The sequence below is a fragment of the Anser brachyrhynchus genome (genome assembly GCF_964034855.1).
Source record: "Anser brachyrhynchus genome assembly, chromosome: 12".
Lineage (NCBI taxonomy): Eukaryota > Metazoa > Chordata > Aves > Anseriformes > Anatidae > Anser > Anser brachyrhynchus.
The window spans coordinates 696,413-713,227 of NC_137707.1; the positions used below are offsets into that span (position 1 = coordinate 696,413).

The following is a 16,815-nucleotide window of genomic DNA, read 5'->3' on the forward strand; positions in this document are numbered from 1 at the left end:
AGTAACTGCATGTTCAGAGGAAAGTGAACGGAAGTGGCCAAATGGTGTGTGATGGGAGGAACAGAGAATGGCTGTGGGCAACTGTGAGGACTGGGGACAGAGGATGAATAGCAAACACCACTGGGAATTTGAGGCGTTTAACCAGAAAGAAAAAGATAACCACAGCATGAGCATGCCATGGCTTGTCCACTCATCTGCTTGCTTCTTGCAGTGCTCTTTCGCCTTTGTCTGACTTGGCATTTTTGGCGTGTTTGCTCTTTGTGACGGGAACTGTCTTCTGTTGCCTGAAAAGCCATGCACGTTGTGAGGATGTTATAGCAATTGAAATAACAAGCTTATAGGAAATCAATTAATTAATAATAGATAGGATGCAGGAGCAGGGCTTCAAATGAGATGTTGAGTTAGCATAATAAAAATATGACCATATGTAGAAAATCAGTATATTTCTCCAGGCCACTGTGAGCATTTTGAGTAAAGGCTGCAGCACTGAGGTTATAAAAGCTTCAGCATGCTGTAGGCCAGCTGTCATTGGGGTTTCCGGAAGCTTCTTGTGTGTTAGCGTCATTTTAATCAAAATATTGGTAAACTGGTGTACAGCAGTGGCCTTGCTGTATTTTAAAAATTAAAGATTTTGTGTTTGAGAGAAGGAAGTTGCAAACAAAATAAAGGGGGTACAAAAGCACAGTATTTTGTCTTTTGGAGACAGCAAAAAATGAATCTGAATCTTACGGCCATTAAAAGAAGCGTTCTACTGCTCCCCCGCATTGCTACCCAATGGCTATGTTCTTCTGCCAAAGCTCCTCTCAGACTCTGCAGAAGACAGAGACTCTGCACCATCTTCCCTGTACACTTAGTTATGCTTCAAGGCTGTACAAAAGCACTGTACACTCCACAAACTACTTTTGAAGCCCATTTGTTCTTAAATATGGCCAAACTGCACACAATCCCTGGAAAAAAAATGTCCAAGATCACATAAGTATGATTTTAAAAATTATTTCAGGAGGAAGCATGATCTTGTTTCTAAGTACTTTGGCCAAAAAAAAAAAAAAAAAAAAGTATAAAATTAATGGTATTAGGTACCTAAAAATACTCAAGGATCTGGGAGTTGGAATAAGGGCCTGGCTTCTATTCCCAGTTCTGCCACAGACTTGCTGTCTGTAGTGAAGGACCAGCCAGAGCAGTCCACAGGGCATGCTGTAAGTGCCCAAGACAAAGGCATACGAGGATGGACTTCAAAACTCTCCTCCACTCTTTGTCCTATTTGCCTGGCCTGTAAAATGGGAATAACACTGACTTGAGGGATCAGAGCATATAAGACATGATTGCGTAAATTCTCTTGATGTGTTTCCAGACGCACAGACAACATCCGCACGGGATACCATGAAATCTTACCAATTTACAGTGCATCACTGATCATCCTCACTTACCCTTTTATTCCTTTCTTAACTCCAGTGAATTAGTTCAAAAGACTCAAAATATCAGCAGCTCCAAACAATTATGACTAAAATCAACCTCCTCGGAAAAAGAAGTGCCTTCTCCCTCTCAGCAAATACAGCACCTCCTAGCAATGGCTTACTGGTCAGTGGCAACTTTTCTAGTGTAAGGAGGACTTTAAAATCCAGTATCCTGCAACGTTCAGCATTAAAAGTATATCTTTATCTCACTGAACAGGATAGCTATGCATCCTCTCAGTGGGATCCAACAGTTGCTTTTAGCCCTGGAAAATCGTGATATATCCACCTTTTTATCCATTATACTTTATTCAGGAAAACAACTTTGTCGTTTCAGGATGGTTTTATGGGTCTTGCTCTCACCCTGTGTTGTTGTTCTCCTGTAAACTAAGGTACCTGTTTCTATGTGAAATGCAATACAAAAATTGATTGAAAAAAAATCGGTGAAAGTTTATAAAATTTCAACAATTTATAATTGTAGGACACATAATGATACAATAAGAGCTCATTAGCAAACACCTGAGCTGAACTTACTGGTAGCTTTTCTACTTATCAAAAAGGGACATCCTGAAGCTTATTTGACAGGATCTCGTATCCCTGTAATTCCCTGTGTGTCTCAGACATGAAATAACTTCTGGCATAGTCATTTAAACTATTAAACGGAAGATTCAAAATAGCACACTTCAGTGACAAATGGGAAAGTTCATGCCCCAGAGTTGCTCTTTCAGACTGATTGGTCTGTAATCTCACCTCGTCTCTTGAAAGTTTTCTTTAGTTCAAAGGCTAATGGCTATTTTGGTGCAGAGAGGGGGAAGATGAGGAAGAAAGATGGCATTGGGCAATGAGATGGGACACAATCCTGAAGAATAAAGTTCTGTAAAGATCCCAGACCCTGCAAGTTTTTTTCATCAGTAACAATACTCCAAGAGAAACACAAAGGCAATGAAAATGTCTGCTCGCTCTGCAGAAGGGAAGAAGATACTGACGTTTCCATGTGGTACTCTGTCTGATGAAATCAAGTATTCAAATGACTTCTGTTTACATAGTATTTTGAGAAATAATGCTAATTTGCAGAATTGGCATCTGGGGTACAAGTATATGTACCCTGGGAGAGCACTTACAGAGCCTTTGTGAAGCTAAGTAATAAACACTTTGTCTTCACCACACTATTTATGGGTTGCTTGGGGGCATCCTGCTCTCTTTCTGCCCTACCTGGGCATAAAATTATTGTAGAACTAGGTTTTAATAAGGCCAACAGTAAATCTGAATGACCACACATACACAGCTATTCTTGCTCCCCTGATCTCCAGCATTAATTATAAAGTGGAACTGTTTATACAAGTACATACCACTTTCCTGACTTCTTTCTTGTTTATGTCTAAACCTTTATGGACATAAAACTTTGGAATTTGCTTTTGGAATAAAACTGCAATAGAAACTGCAGTAACTGTGCTAGAAAACAACTTTGCTATTGCTGCCTCGATTCTGTGGTCACGGTGGGTTTGCTTCTCCCCTGGAACCCTCTCCTGCTCGGTGGTGTTGTTTCAGGTCACCTCCTTGCTGCCCATCTGGACGGCTCATTAGAAACTCGAGCTCTAGATGGCTCAGAGCAAATGCTCCAGTTTTTACTCCCGTCTCCTCTGCTTTTCTCTTCACTCTGCACCACTTCTCAGCCCACTACGAGCTTCCTTGAATCCTGGCTGGGGGGTGATTTGCAGTACCTCTGCTGTAAGGCTGTGGTTAAATTTGTCACTCCTTTCATGATGTATTAAAATGGCAGTCTCTTTGTTCCTCTGCATAAAACACTTGTCCATGCCCTCAAACCTTCCCTCTCTCACTCAGAACTTTCCTGAGAGAGAAATTTTTCTTCTGCAATAAGTTATTACAAAGCCAAGAGACTTCCATCTGATGGAATGCACATGTGCATATACCAAACTAAAGTAGCTCATGCTCCATAAGCCCTAAATTATTCCTTGTTGCATTGGCCTGACCACTTGTTTAGTTGGGCTGTCACATTATAAATTAATATGTTTGCTGTTTGGGGCTGAGAACTCTTTTTTTCCTATTTGTTCAGTAAAACGGATCCTGCACACCCTGGGCACTATATAAAAATAATAAATTATTGTAGAACACAGGTAAGGTATTATTTTTGTCTTTCCTTCCCTTTGTTTTATCCCCTCCATCCTTTGCCCTTCCTCTGATCAATTAATCTTCCATTTACTTTCTATTTCTGTCTGCAGGTTTTACTCTATTAAAAACTCCAATATTCCAACCATGCCACCTGCTTCAAAAGTTCAAGCACAGAGGATTTACTAAAGCGAAGGAGAGGGAATCAGCAAAAACTCCACAGGAGAAGAAGAAACAATGAAAAAGGAGTGGAGTCTCTACCTGATACTGTCTCTTACACTGACTTGGACGCCTTGTAATTTCTGTCCGACTCTTTCTTTACTCTTTGCATGCAACATAGAAACACAGAGACTTCGTAGCCAGTGGAATTGCATGGACCTCTTCACCTAGACTAGTTTTCATTGAATTAGTAAATGTTTGACCCAATCTCCTGTGTAGGTTAAAATATCTTTAAATTCTGCTGAGCTTTCTTGGGATGGGAATGAATAAACTCTCTCTTAATTTTAATGTCCAGCTATTGGAAGCTGCCCGGGCTCTGTGTTACGTCTGTTCAAATTCCTTTCCTCCTTGGCAAGGTTATCCTACCTTGGATAGGAGAAGGAGAAAGGAGAATTGAAAATGGGACTGTTGGCCACTTACAACTTCAAAATCTTCCCCCTGTTCGTACATTCCACTTTCCTGGGCACGCTTCTGACCTCAGTTTTAACACGTAACCCCCACAAAAGCACCCTTTTAATAATGATGAATGATTAACTAAGTTATCACTTAGCACATCATACTTTACAAGTCACACAATCTTAACTAATACAAAATCAGCATATTTTACTTTTTGTTCTTTAAAAAATAAGAAAAGTAACATTTTAATATTTATTGAAAAGCTAAATATTGCAGCCTTGCACAGTTATTGGGAAGAGATGTGCAAATAAATCCACCATGAGCTGTTTCTTCCCGAATGTCTGAGCACTGGCCTGCAGGATGCCCTCATGATCAAGGGCCACACTCTACAGGGCTGCCCATATGCCTTTGGCTGTTGCAGCTCCAGATCTGTCTCTAGAAAAGCTTCTCATTTTCTGACACATGCGTTACTCAGGTTCTCATCTTTCTTCCTTTTCCCTTCACGTTAAACACTATGATGTAACCAGGACACAACTCTAATTAGAATTTACAAACATTAATCAAATGTTTTGACATGAAAAGTGGCCCTAAGGACTCAGGAGAAAACAAGATGTGTGTATCCTTCTCGTGGATTTCCTTGTGCTCCTGAACCCTGTGCAATGGAAACTGCTGTGCGGACCGGTCTGTGTGGCGTGCAGCACCTCTTCACGTCTGGGGATCAGCTGGTGGTTACCAAGAAGGATTTCACCAGAGCCGTGCACGTGAGCCAGCCTTTGGACCTACCGGGGATTTCAGAGCATCGGCGCCCCCAGGCAGTGTTACTGGGTGAGGTTTGGTTGCGTGGAAGTGAAGGTCTCCTGCTTCTAGCACCTTATTTCCAACCTTCCTATTCCACGTGGCCATACATTAGTAACGGACAGTGCTAGCAGATGGCAAAGTTCGAGTCGGGCTAATTAAACATACTGAGCTAATAACCTTCCATTTTGGGACTGGTATAATTCATAATTTAATGTATTGCTGCTGAGACATTAACCTTTCAACAACTGGCACGGTGCCCACAGCAGCCTTAGTGCTGACCATCTTTCAGGAAAATGAGTATTATTGTTAAAACAGGTATAAATCATTCATGGCTTCAGCTTTTGTGTCAAACTGTACATGAAAATAAGTAGTAGGCTGGGTAATTTATTTACCTTTTGGTGGTTATTCTTATGATTTCATGATCATATTCTGTGATTCATAAACATTGGCCAAGTGCCATTTTGTTCTCACTTTACCTTTTCCATATTGCAGAGGTTGTTCTGATTTTCATCTTTAACAGACTGATGCAGAACTATTTGAACCAGACATAAATACTCATTTCAAGGAGGAAAAACTTTTTAAGCTAATTCCACAATATTCAATGTGATTATTGAGACTAACAACTTGTAACATTTCTGTGTTTTGCTAAAAAAAAAATAAATGTATCTTTGAAGACTTGTGTATAAACACAGATTAAAAGACCTTTTAAAAATAAAGCCGATAGCATATACCACAATATGAATAATTTTTGATTGAAAATGATATAGGGTACTGGAAAGAGGAGACTGTAAAAAGTTGAAAAGAACTCAACAGTCCTGCAAAACAATAAGACCAACACACAAGGCCTGGTTTGGGGAGTATCACAGACTCGGGGGATCCTTAGCATTGACTTCTGGGACACTGCTGACTGATCACATCACATTTTGCTTCACAAACTACCTCTGCACTGACTTTCCTTTTTCAGTGAAAGGAGAATCAGAGATAACAGGACACCAGACACCTGTACCACAGAGCTTGCCCGGTGATTCACCAGTGTTAAAGGCCTCTCATAAAGCTCCATGAATACCAGCTCTTGCTAACATGTTCACCAAGTAGAAATTGCCGCGATAAGCTTATTACAGCTTCATTATCTGCACCCTGTATGGCAAAGGTTTTCAAACATTTTGGACTTAAAGACTATTTTCAGTTCTCAATATTTATCACATATTGGCATGTACACTAATCAATGCTAACTGAAAACATTACAGAGCTAAAATAAATTAAGTGCAAAGTAAATGAGAATGAAGTCCTAAACTTGTATTTCAGGTACAGACGGACCACAAATTGGGTTGATAAGAGTGCCAGGTGAGACCATCTAATTTTTAGATGGTGATACATCTGAAGAGATCCCAAAATATTCAGCCCATCCCAGCCACCGTCACTAGACAGACCCACTGGAAGCAAATCCAGTCTAACTTGTGCAGCAAACTTTGTCACAGTACACAGGTGCAGAACAGGGAAGATCAGATACAGAAGGAGCTGCTTACTGCATGTACTGGTCTCATCGATATTTCAACCCCTTCCCCCCCACCCCATATCTGGGAAATTGTCATTTACCTCTTGAAGGCATGAAACAGCACCCTGAAAGCTAAGACTCGTAATTGCATCAGCCAGTTCTCAGGTATCAAATATAGTACTGAACTGGCAGGAAAAAAAAAAGACTTCCCTTTGTTCTTCTTAACCTTAATTGGAGGAGTGAGTACTTAGTGCTTTTTGAAAGGAAACTTCCTGAGAAATTTCAGGCTGGGGATGATTTTCAGAAAAACACTTCTCCAAGAGATACTTCACCAACTTTCTGTCTTTTTTTATTTTTTATTTCCAGCTAAAGCTGATTAATTTTTTTTTCTCATTTGCAGTGTCCTCTAAATGAAAACAAAGCAAAACGAAACAAAAAGCCCCCTCAATCTAACAACCTACATTATAACTGACAGTAACATTTATACAGCAGTTTTAAGTCATGGGGGTTTCAACTAGATGATCTTTAAGGTCCTTCCAACCCAAACCATCTTATGATTCTGTGACTCTAATTGCACTTCCTGCAGGATGGACAATGGCAAGTGAAACTTCTCACTGAAAGAAATTAAGCAAATCCCCTCTCTCTGCCCTCAAAACCTCAACCCAAACAATTAAATCCATCCTCTGTCTAGAAACTTGCTTTGATCCTTCAAGCTAACAAAAGATGATGTGAAAACACACTTCAGACTCCTTGTACTAAAGGAAGTTTTCCAAAAGTAGATGATTTTGCCCATTTAGACCTGCTGGGGTGTGTATGCAGTATTAGAGCCCAGGCTGGACTGCAGGCCAGGACTGCAGGTCCCCCCTGATGGAGCAGTGCGCCTAATGCTTTCTCCAGGCTTTGCTCCGTCTGCAGCCCGACAGCCTGTCCCTCACTTTTCTCAGCAGCTAATCAATGAAAATTGAAGTTTTTAACTATAGCGTAAAACTTTAACATTTGTTTCTCAAATTCTTCTGCTGTTTCTGCAGAGCCAAAACAGGACAGGGCTCTGTAGCTGGAGTTTCCTCTCATTTCTAGCCAAACTGCAATTGTTCATATGAATGTAACAGTTTCTCTCCTTTTACTCAAATATTCACTCAGAATCCGAACGGCAGTTCAGGCTGTGAATTCCCTCTGCTTTTGGCAGGCCACGATCTGTGCACTGAGCAGCCAGGCAGCTCACACGCACTCAGGAGCTGGGAACAGAGCTGTGCTACTGACCTGACAAAAACGGTCCTAGAGCAACGAGCACAGATCTTATGTGAATCCATGGCTGCAGAATTTGCATTTTACTATATTACTGGTCAGAAATTTCATTTTGAGTAAAAAATAATAATACAACCTTTTTTGTTGCTGTTGAAGATACAGATACAACCTTGATTACACGAACAGCGCACAGACGGATGTCTGCTGGAGTCTGTGGAGGCCTTGGAAGAATCACTCTGAGACAAGCGTGTTTTACCTCTGTCCAAGTCCCATAGTGGTCTCTGACCACTGAAGTTGCAATTTGAACCTACTAATAAGGACAGCGCTTGGAAGCCCCTTACAGGAATTATTTGAGAAGTTAAAGTTCCTCTGAATACCTCCTTCATACAGTAACCATACAGTGTCAGCCACACACACACACAAGATATTTACGATGATCCAGCAGACAACCTCTGACTCCCGTAAGTGATGAGCTGCCTCCAGTGCTCCATGGCTGCGTTACCTGTGGCCCTGCGCTGAGCCGGCGCACCCACACCACGGGTTTGGAGAAGCATGGCTGAACCAGCAACAACTGGATCAAAACCCCAGCAGCTCCTTTTTCCACAGGCAGTAAAACATGCCCGCATTTCACTCCCTCTGCTGGCTCCATTTTATACATTGAAGTTTTTCAAGACCTTAAACGTGTGTAAGGCCAGGACATCTGAATGTTCACCGCAGTTTTCGGGATCCTCAGTCTGCTCAGCTCTCCTCTCCTTGCCAACACCACGGATGGCAGGGGACAGGAGCCCTCCCGGCTCCCGCTCCAGGCCCTGGCGTCCCACGCTCCGCGCTGGAGCGTGGAGGCACCACCAGCTCCCCAGTTTGAAGCCGGGGTGCAAAGCGCGCGGCTCCGGTCTCGTTGTGGTGTCCCACCTCCAAAAGGGAGCAGTCCCTCACCTCAACAGCTGTGTAACTGCTGACTGCAAAGGCACTTGTGTATATACATGCAGCTCATGTCTGAGTGTCATGACAAGCCATACGAATGCTGCCAACGTGTATTTACTTTGTGTGTCTTCCAGAGAAAAATACAGTATATTAAAGTATGTGCCCTGGACACTGCTCTACAGCGTGCTCCTGGAGTTTCGCACTTCCGCATGTTATTTTATTGATCATTCCCAATAACATGACACACTCCAGTGAGTGGCTATGCCTGCTGTCCCTCCTAGGAGCAATTACACAGAACTTCTGCCGAGTCCTTACAGCGATACCTCTCCTGCTTCTCACTGTTTACTCACTATTATTTTTACTTCTGCAGTGATGACCCCACAACAGGAAAAACACTTGTTTGGAGCCGGTCAGGAGAGGCGCGGCTGGAAGATGAATGCTGCCTGTCAGCAGAGCAGCGGTTTTTGCCACTGCCCGCTTCTGCAGCTGTGTCCTCTGGCCACCCAGCGTCGGCTTCACCCTGCTCGCATCAGGCCTCAGCCAAGCACGGGCAGCTCGAGGGGACGCGTGCCCTAGGCGTGCTGGGCACGCCGCACGGCACCAGGTGTAGCTACCACTAGCCACACGGTCACTGGAGGACTTGTAGAAGCCAGTAATGGAAAAAAAATTATGCACTTCATACTCAGCTCACAAGGCACAGACTACCACTACACAGAGGTCAGCCTGCTCATGCTGTGATGAACTGGAAATCCCCTAAGGCTGCTGACGAGGCAAAAATTTAAAAATGGACAACCCCTGCATGCGATTTTTTTTTCTACTTGGCTTCTTGTATGGCACTAGTACTTGCTTTCTTGCTATAGTTCCTGTTGAAAAGGAAATGTGTGACAGCTCTCTTCTGTACATGCAGACATATATATTCTGTAATGGGAAATGGCCTTCAAATGCAGTATTTGAAAAAAAAAATGTGGAAAAAATCCAAAACACAACTGCCAACTTTAACTCTGTAACATTTTCTAGAAACACACTTCTTAAGTTTCAAATAATACAAAAGTTAACAATCTACGGGCATGTGTTAGTGGTGCTATTGCTCTGTGTAAAGGCCTGCAAAGGGAATGCTTTTGCCAGGCTGTGGGGAGTATTAGCCCCCTTAGGCAATACCCACAGGTGCAGCTGTGCTATGCAGCTGTATTCTTGTGCTTTTTTATTTTATTTAGTTATTTAGTTATTTTCCAGTAGCCACATGACTTTCTATGGCAAGAATTATTTAATGTGTAGTTCCCGTCTGAAATGTCCTATAGAAAATTTTCAAAACAAGTTTCAAACTAACCAAGTACCTCCAGCTTCTGCATTTAGGCAGATATTATTGTTATTTTACAAATGGAAAAAATGAGGTAATTGTTTTAAGGGGGGGCAGATGCTGCAAGTATGCTGGCACCTGACATCCTCAGAGATTGCCTAAAGCTAGGAAGAAGCACTAAAAAAAAAAACAGGTATGAAGGAGGCTGTATATTTGGGTATGATTCCCCCCAAACCATTAGTCCTTTTTGCCATACACATTCACCCTGCCACAAAAACTAGCCTTATGCCTCATTGTTTAAATTCAAATACTCACATGCAGATATTTTAGATTTCAGATTTTCTGTATTTCTTCAGCAGGATACTAGGCTGCATACCTCGAAGCCAAAGCAAAAGTTACTGTCTACACTGTGGTTATAAGGGAGTTAAAGTTCAGGTTTCTAATTGCTCTCTTGAGGCCTTATTACTTGTTGATTAGGTCCTTTTGGGAACAGCATCAAACCTATAATAATAAACACTCATTTCACTGGAAAGTTTGTAACAGCCGTAGCAGCCCTGCGGGCCGTATGCCTCTGTAAACTGGCACAGGTATAAAACAACCAGAAAAGGTGGTTTGCTTGCTGTAAAGTTGGGAACTTCTCTAAGAGAGGCTTTCAGGACTGGATGCATCTCATCTACGGGCTTCTCAGACTGATTAAGAACTATGTATTTCACCTCTGGCAAAGGCTCTTGCTTTTCTGTATGTTCCTCTCCGCCTTCCAAGCCCACACATTGAGGGGTTCTGATTCAGGCTTTTTCTTGTGGAGCAAAACATCGATGTGCAAAATGTGCGCAGGCAGCCTGAGCAAAGCTCTGCTGGGGACCGTGCTGTGCCTTCTCTGCAGCCACCTGACTGCTCTCCAAGTTTCAGGGTGGGCTCCTTCTCCCTCGAAAGGATGGTGGAAAAAAGCCTCAGTTTGGATCGACTGCCTGACGGAGTCAATGTTTGTGTCCGCTGAGCAGAGAAGCTGCGGCATCCCCATGGAGCATGCGGGGATTGCAGAGCCGTGGTCCTGGGGTGCCAGGTGGCAACAGAAGAGGGTCTGCAGTAAGAAGCTGTGCCGGGACAGTCAGGAGATGCTTACTGACCAGCTGGGCATCCCATCCCCATTTCTAACCAGCACTCAAGTTCTTAATTTTCAGAAACTCCTAACTAAAAGAAAGTGCAGTGTGAATTCCAGTCTAGGTCTTTTGAAAGTATTTGGATAGCACCATTTTTACAGGCTGAATTTCAGAAGAAACAGGGAAAATAGCATGGCCTCACACACTCTCAGGCAGGAGAGAAGTTGCTGTCGAATCTCTGATCTCTGCGAGCCTCTGAAGTAGGGCACCGGGTCTCCTTGAAATCCGTCCGTAATGAATTAGCCTGAAGTAAAAGTAGGTGTTTATCTCAAGTCGTTGCCTCAAATAGCCTGCTACCTGTTGGAAGAAGGGTCTGATCGATGCAAACTAAGGCAGCCATGCGTGAGCTGTTACACAGTGGTTAGTATTGATCAGAGCTAACGGCTGCCGATAGGAATGCGGAGCAGACTGACAGGCGGAGAAGAGGGAAGGAGGAAACAGCCTTCGCCGGTGGCAGCCGTACAGAGGAAAGCCGATAAAAAGTCAATTCCACTTAACGGAATGGCTGCTAACTAAATATTTTTGGGGCCAGAGCCTTCCCAGATAGCAGCTGGAGCATCTCCGTTCCGGAACTGAGACATCAAGCGAGTGCGGCATCGACAGCGGAGATAAGAGACGCTCGTGACGGCCGGCGGAGCAGGAGAGCCTGACGGGCCCACGCGCCAGCGCCACGACGGTGCCTGCCGCCTCCGCCTGCCGCTCTTCACGGCGGGGACGGGGAACGGCGTGGGGAGACGAGAAGGTTCAGGGAGCAAACACCGAGGTACGGAAATACTGACTTCCCAAGAGAGAAAGTAATGATTTAATTTCGGCTTCTTTCATCTGAGATCGCTGCAAGGACCGGTGCAAGAGCTACCTGTCTGACACCGAGAAGCAGCACAACTCTTCCAGCCCCAGCCCCGGAGACGCTTCACGTAACAGCCCGAGACCAGCGACCACCACAGAGCCTATTTGAAAGTCCCGAGTGTATGGCAATTCTGAGAAGTACGGCTCACCAAAAGCAGCTTCAAAAAGCTGCCCACGTGCTTTGGGGGCTGGCTTCAGTGTCAGTACTGCTTCTGCCTGAAACTGCTGAATGATGTGGTCGTGTTCATGATCCCATTTTCCTGTCCAGAGGCATCTCTGTGTCAGGAAGGATGTGAGAAATGAAATTACATACATAACCATTTTCTAAATGATGCACCACATCGTGAAATTTTCCTGTGTGAAAGGTGCTTAGACACATGACAACGTTGTCAGGAGGAACCGAGGAACCCTGTGTACAGCTGTCTGCTTCCGTCCTCAGCCCATCAGGTCAGAGCTGGGCTGCCTTCCTCTCTGAACTGCTTGCACTACTGCTGCTTTGGGGTCTGTTACGTTGTAGGGTCGCATGTTCTAAGAGAACACAAAGCAATCAAGAATCGTTTTTCCTGGGCCCAATGCTCAGTATTTAGGCTATGTTTCAGGCCAACTTTTAGTGGACTGGATCAATGCTTAAGGCACCTAATATAAAGTAATTCTCCAACAGTTTGATTAATAGTGTCATAGTCATAGCTTCAGTTCAGGTTCAACCTTTTTAACGTTTCATTATTTTACAAAGTAATAAATCAGGACAGTGGGAAAAGACAGATGTAGGACTGCCCCTGTCTATCCATCTCTTCAGGAAGACAATGGGTCACAGGATAATTGTTTCCAAGGTTGGGGCAGCTGATATTAGAAAATCTGCTAAAATGGAGTTTGTAACAGAGCTGGCGATACCCCGAGGAAGAAAAAAGGAAGCTGAGATGCGGTTAGTGTGTCCTACAGAGCCGACGAGGCAAGGAGTAGGTTGGGGCTCCCAGGGAGCCAACCAAGATGAGATGTCCCCTTGCAGAATGCAGAAAGGCGGCCGTGCTAACACTGCCAGCTGTCCTGGAGCAAAGTGGAATGCTGCCTTTTCCAGGGAGCAAATGAGACCGTTTGTACCCTTTCAGGACCAGCGGTGGCTGACACAAAGGTCCCTGCTGAGGCCAGTATTATGATGATGAAATTATAGGAGACTACTTCTTAAAGAAATAAAAGTCAAGTCACGTAGGTTCAGTGCAAATTTTAAAGAGAAGAAAGTAGACTCTTTGCACTTCAGTTTCTGCAAAGTGATGTAGATGATACAGAGTGGAAGAAAGTACAGAGATGTTTGAATGAGATTAAAAATATAAAAGAAATGAGTGTTCAGATTCAATCTCTGATGAAGCTGATGGAAAGACTGCAGTTATACGAAGTTAAACAGGATGGAGAAAGACTGAAAGCAATGAATTGGAGCTTGCTTTGTTAGGAAGGAGGATAGAGAAAGAACAAGAGATCTGAAGGTATAAAATGGACAAATAAAAGACTAGAAAGAGTGTTATGGCAATGTATTTTATATGGACTGAAAAGTGTGGGATGACAAAAAAAGCAACACCTGACTACAGTAACCTGGGCGAGAGATGATGTAGTCTTGGAAAAGAGATTTTGTTGTTTGAACAGAGAATAATCAAATCATTAAAAAACTGTGAAGGGTAAGGAATTTGGGGGAAAAAGTGGAACTCTGGTTTGGTCATATCAAGTTAGAAACATGGAAAATTAACGCAAATCTAATTGATGTACTTTGCTTCTCATATCAACTGATCTGTTATGTGAAATACAAATTTAGGGATAGCACACAGAGATGGAAATAAATTCATGTGCAGCACAGTGAAAACAAGTCAGACTAATGTTTGAAATTCTGGCCCTGTATTTACAGCTTGCTTCTTATACTGCTGAGCAAAGCAAGTTTTATAGAGAACAAACATTTCACTGTTTTCCATCTTACTTTAACAAGATTTAAATTTACTTTTGAATTTTATTTAGTTCTGTGAAGGAGCCTGACAGACGTATTGTATAGGCATTTAGCAATTATTCACTATTGTAATTTAAAGACTGTTAAAAGAGGTGTAAGTCATAAATGAGGGACCTGATTATCAAAATATTGTCATCAACTGGTCTTTTCTTGTGAGTGTATTTGTATTTGTGCATATTGCTACTTTAGGTATTTATAAAACAAAACTATTGCCCTCATTTCTATTACTGTTAATTTAAATGTATTTGATTTACATGCAGCTTTTGCAGTCTGAACTGCCTGGGCTACAAACATTGTAAGAGCCCTACAATTTGTACTTAAATGCTTTTTAAAGAGAATGTTTTGAAACCTTATACTTTTATACTAAAATAAATAAAAGTTAAATGTGAGATTTCGGCCACTTGCTGATAGTGAACCTTTAATTACCTATTGAAGGCACTGGCATAGCTAGATGACTGTCTTCAGTATACACGTAACACTTGCTGGACAAACAGTAAAATGATATAGAGAAGAAATCAGTTCTATGTTTCCATATGTTTTCTGCAAAACAGTATGCAATTCAAAACTGGATTGAAATCCACATACTAAGGCTCAGCCTATTTTATTCTGCTTTCTTACCAAGCTGCATCCCTATACTGCGTTATATTGTTATGTTTTAAAGCTGACACAGTACAGGAAAAACTAATGAAATCTATTAGACTTACAGTACAAAAGAAGAGACATTTCTAAGAAATACTGCACAAAAAAGCACAGATTAAAAAAAAAAAATGGAAGCAGCAGAGAACAGCAACTATGTGCCACAAAAGATAAATACAAAAAGCTCTGCTCTCTCTTATAAGACACCCACAGTCCTCCATCTGTCATCTCAACCCTTCCTCTCCCAACTGTTCTTAAATTAAATGAATGCTTCTAATGGGAGATTTTCTCATGAAAGCTTATGAGAATTCATCCAAAGACAAATTAAAACAATGCAGTGTAATCATGCAATTCACCTCTCTAACAGGTTGCTTGGCTTCTATGTTCACATTTAGAAAAGAAAAAAAACAAACACAAAAACAATAAGACACCCAAATACAGAAAAAAAAAAGGGGAGGGGGGGAAACAACAAGTAAAGAGCAAATCTTTCATTGACTGAAGCTGATATAGATGCAGGTTGCTATCTGCAACCATTCTTATAGTTGTATAACTGAGACTAAAGGTTATATTGTATCTAAAACCACTGTACACATCCGATTTAATGATTTTATTCTTCGTAGGCATTGCAGTTAGAATATTTCTAAAAGGATCAGCAATGTTAAAACAATATATTATTTTTTTCTTCGTGTAAATAAAACTAGCTTATGCTACTAACTCTAAAGTGTTTTTAAAACATATTTTCCTACTTATCATGTACCGTTTTGGTTGCTTTTAGCATCTTATTTAGGTTGAATAACATGCTGAGACTTTCCGTTTTCACTTTTGTTTCTAGTTAGCTTAATTTTGGGATTGTCGTACAGTAATATAACGCTTCAGCGTTTGGGTCGAATTCATTTAATTTCTACCACTTGTACTCTAGATAGCCATAGTAGCAAAACTGCAGTGAAATATTTATATTAAAACCAGGTATAAAGGAGCATACTTGTAAAAGAAACAGACCTTAATTTGGACAGAATCACCTGACAGTGCCTCTTTAACAACAGGTCTTAGTTTCCTCTATATTTCACGGTTTCGCTGTTTGAATTCACAGCAGGTAGTTTGATACCAAATGGGTTATTTTCTTAGCTAATAGTCACACTATATTTAGATCTAGCAGCACAAAGGAACTTAAAGGAAGACAGACCATCTGTGCCACACAGAGAACTTCCCAGCACCAGGAAAAGTTTGAGGCTGGAAACCCAGTGGCTGAAGGACACCCTGCCAGGGCACTGCTCCTCACGGCCGGCAGCTCCACAAAGGCCACAGTAACCTCAGCCAGGGCGATGCTGAGCAGTGGCCTCACCTGCTGGGAGGACAGGATCAACCCGACGGCCTCAAAACGGCTGCTGCAGCTCCGGTTGGGTAAAGCCAAGGACTACCTCTTCCGTCACCTTCGCCCTAACCCTCTATTTTGCCGCCGCGGTTGCTTTCTTTCCTGTTCTCTCTCAACGCCTGAGTGCAATGCTCAGTCAAATTGAGTCTCCTTGGATTTCCTTTGCCGTTAAGTTTAACCTCTCCTGCTTCTTTCTTGTTCTCTCACTCTCTTTGCATGATTTCTGCACTCACCATCTTCATTACCAAAGTCACTCAGACTGTCCGAGTTCACCCTGAAAGGTAACTAAAATCCTCCCCAGATTCTCCTGTCTCTGTTACTTTCTGCATGTGCTCTTTAACAGTTTCTTTTACTGAAGTCCCTCACTGTTGTACTTAACCACTGTGAGTGACAGAAATCCAATGCTGACCACTTCATTATCTGCCGACCTTGTCCCCCTGGCCTCCTGGCCCTCTATCTCTCTTGGGCAGTCTGCCCTACGTCACAAGTCCTTGTTAAAGGTCAGGACCCCAAACCATCAGAATTGGTCGTGTTGTTTTACTGTATCACCAGAGAAATCAGGCCTGTCGGATCTCATTAAAGCCCTATTTATGGGTGGAACACCACTCCTGGAGTGGGATGAGATGCTACCTTTGAAACGCAATCTTCACCAGATCAGATCAGTATAGCACAGGGATTATATTCCACCAGTCGATCTCTCATAATCACTCCCACTCTTATTGGCGTGGCTACTGCTGTCTCTGCATGAGAAAGGAAATCCTCTTAAACGAATACTCTCCGCGGGAATAAGGCTTCACTTCCCCATTAAAAGGCATGGGATCAGGTGGACAGGTGACCACACGGACTAGCGTGAAGAATCTGA

General features: G+C 42.5%; 1 protein-coding gene across 9 annotated transcripts in view; it reads right to left on the reverse strand.

Annotated features, from left to right (window-relative positions):
• The window catches only part of ZFHX3 (zinc finger homeobox 3), a 618,952-nt gene that overhangs the window by 184,713 nt on the left and 417,424 nt on the right, over positions 1 to 16,815 (reverse strand). The gene's annotated exons all lie outside the window — the stretch shown is intronic.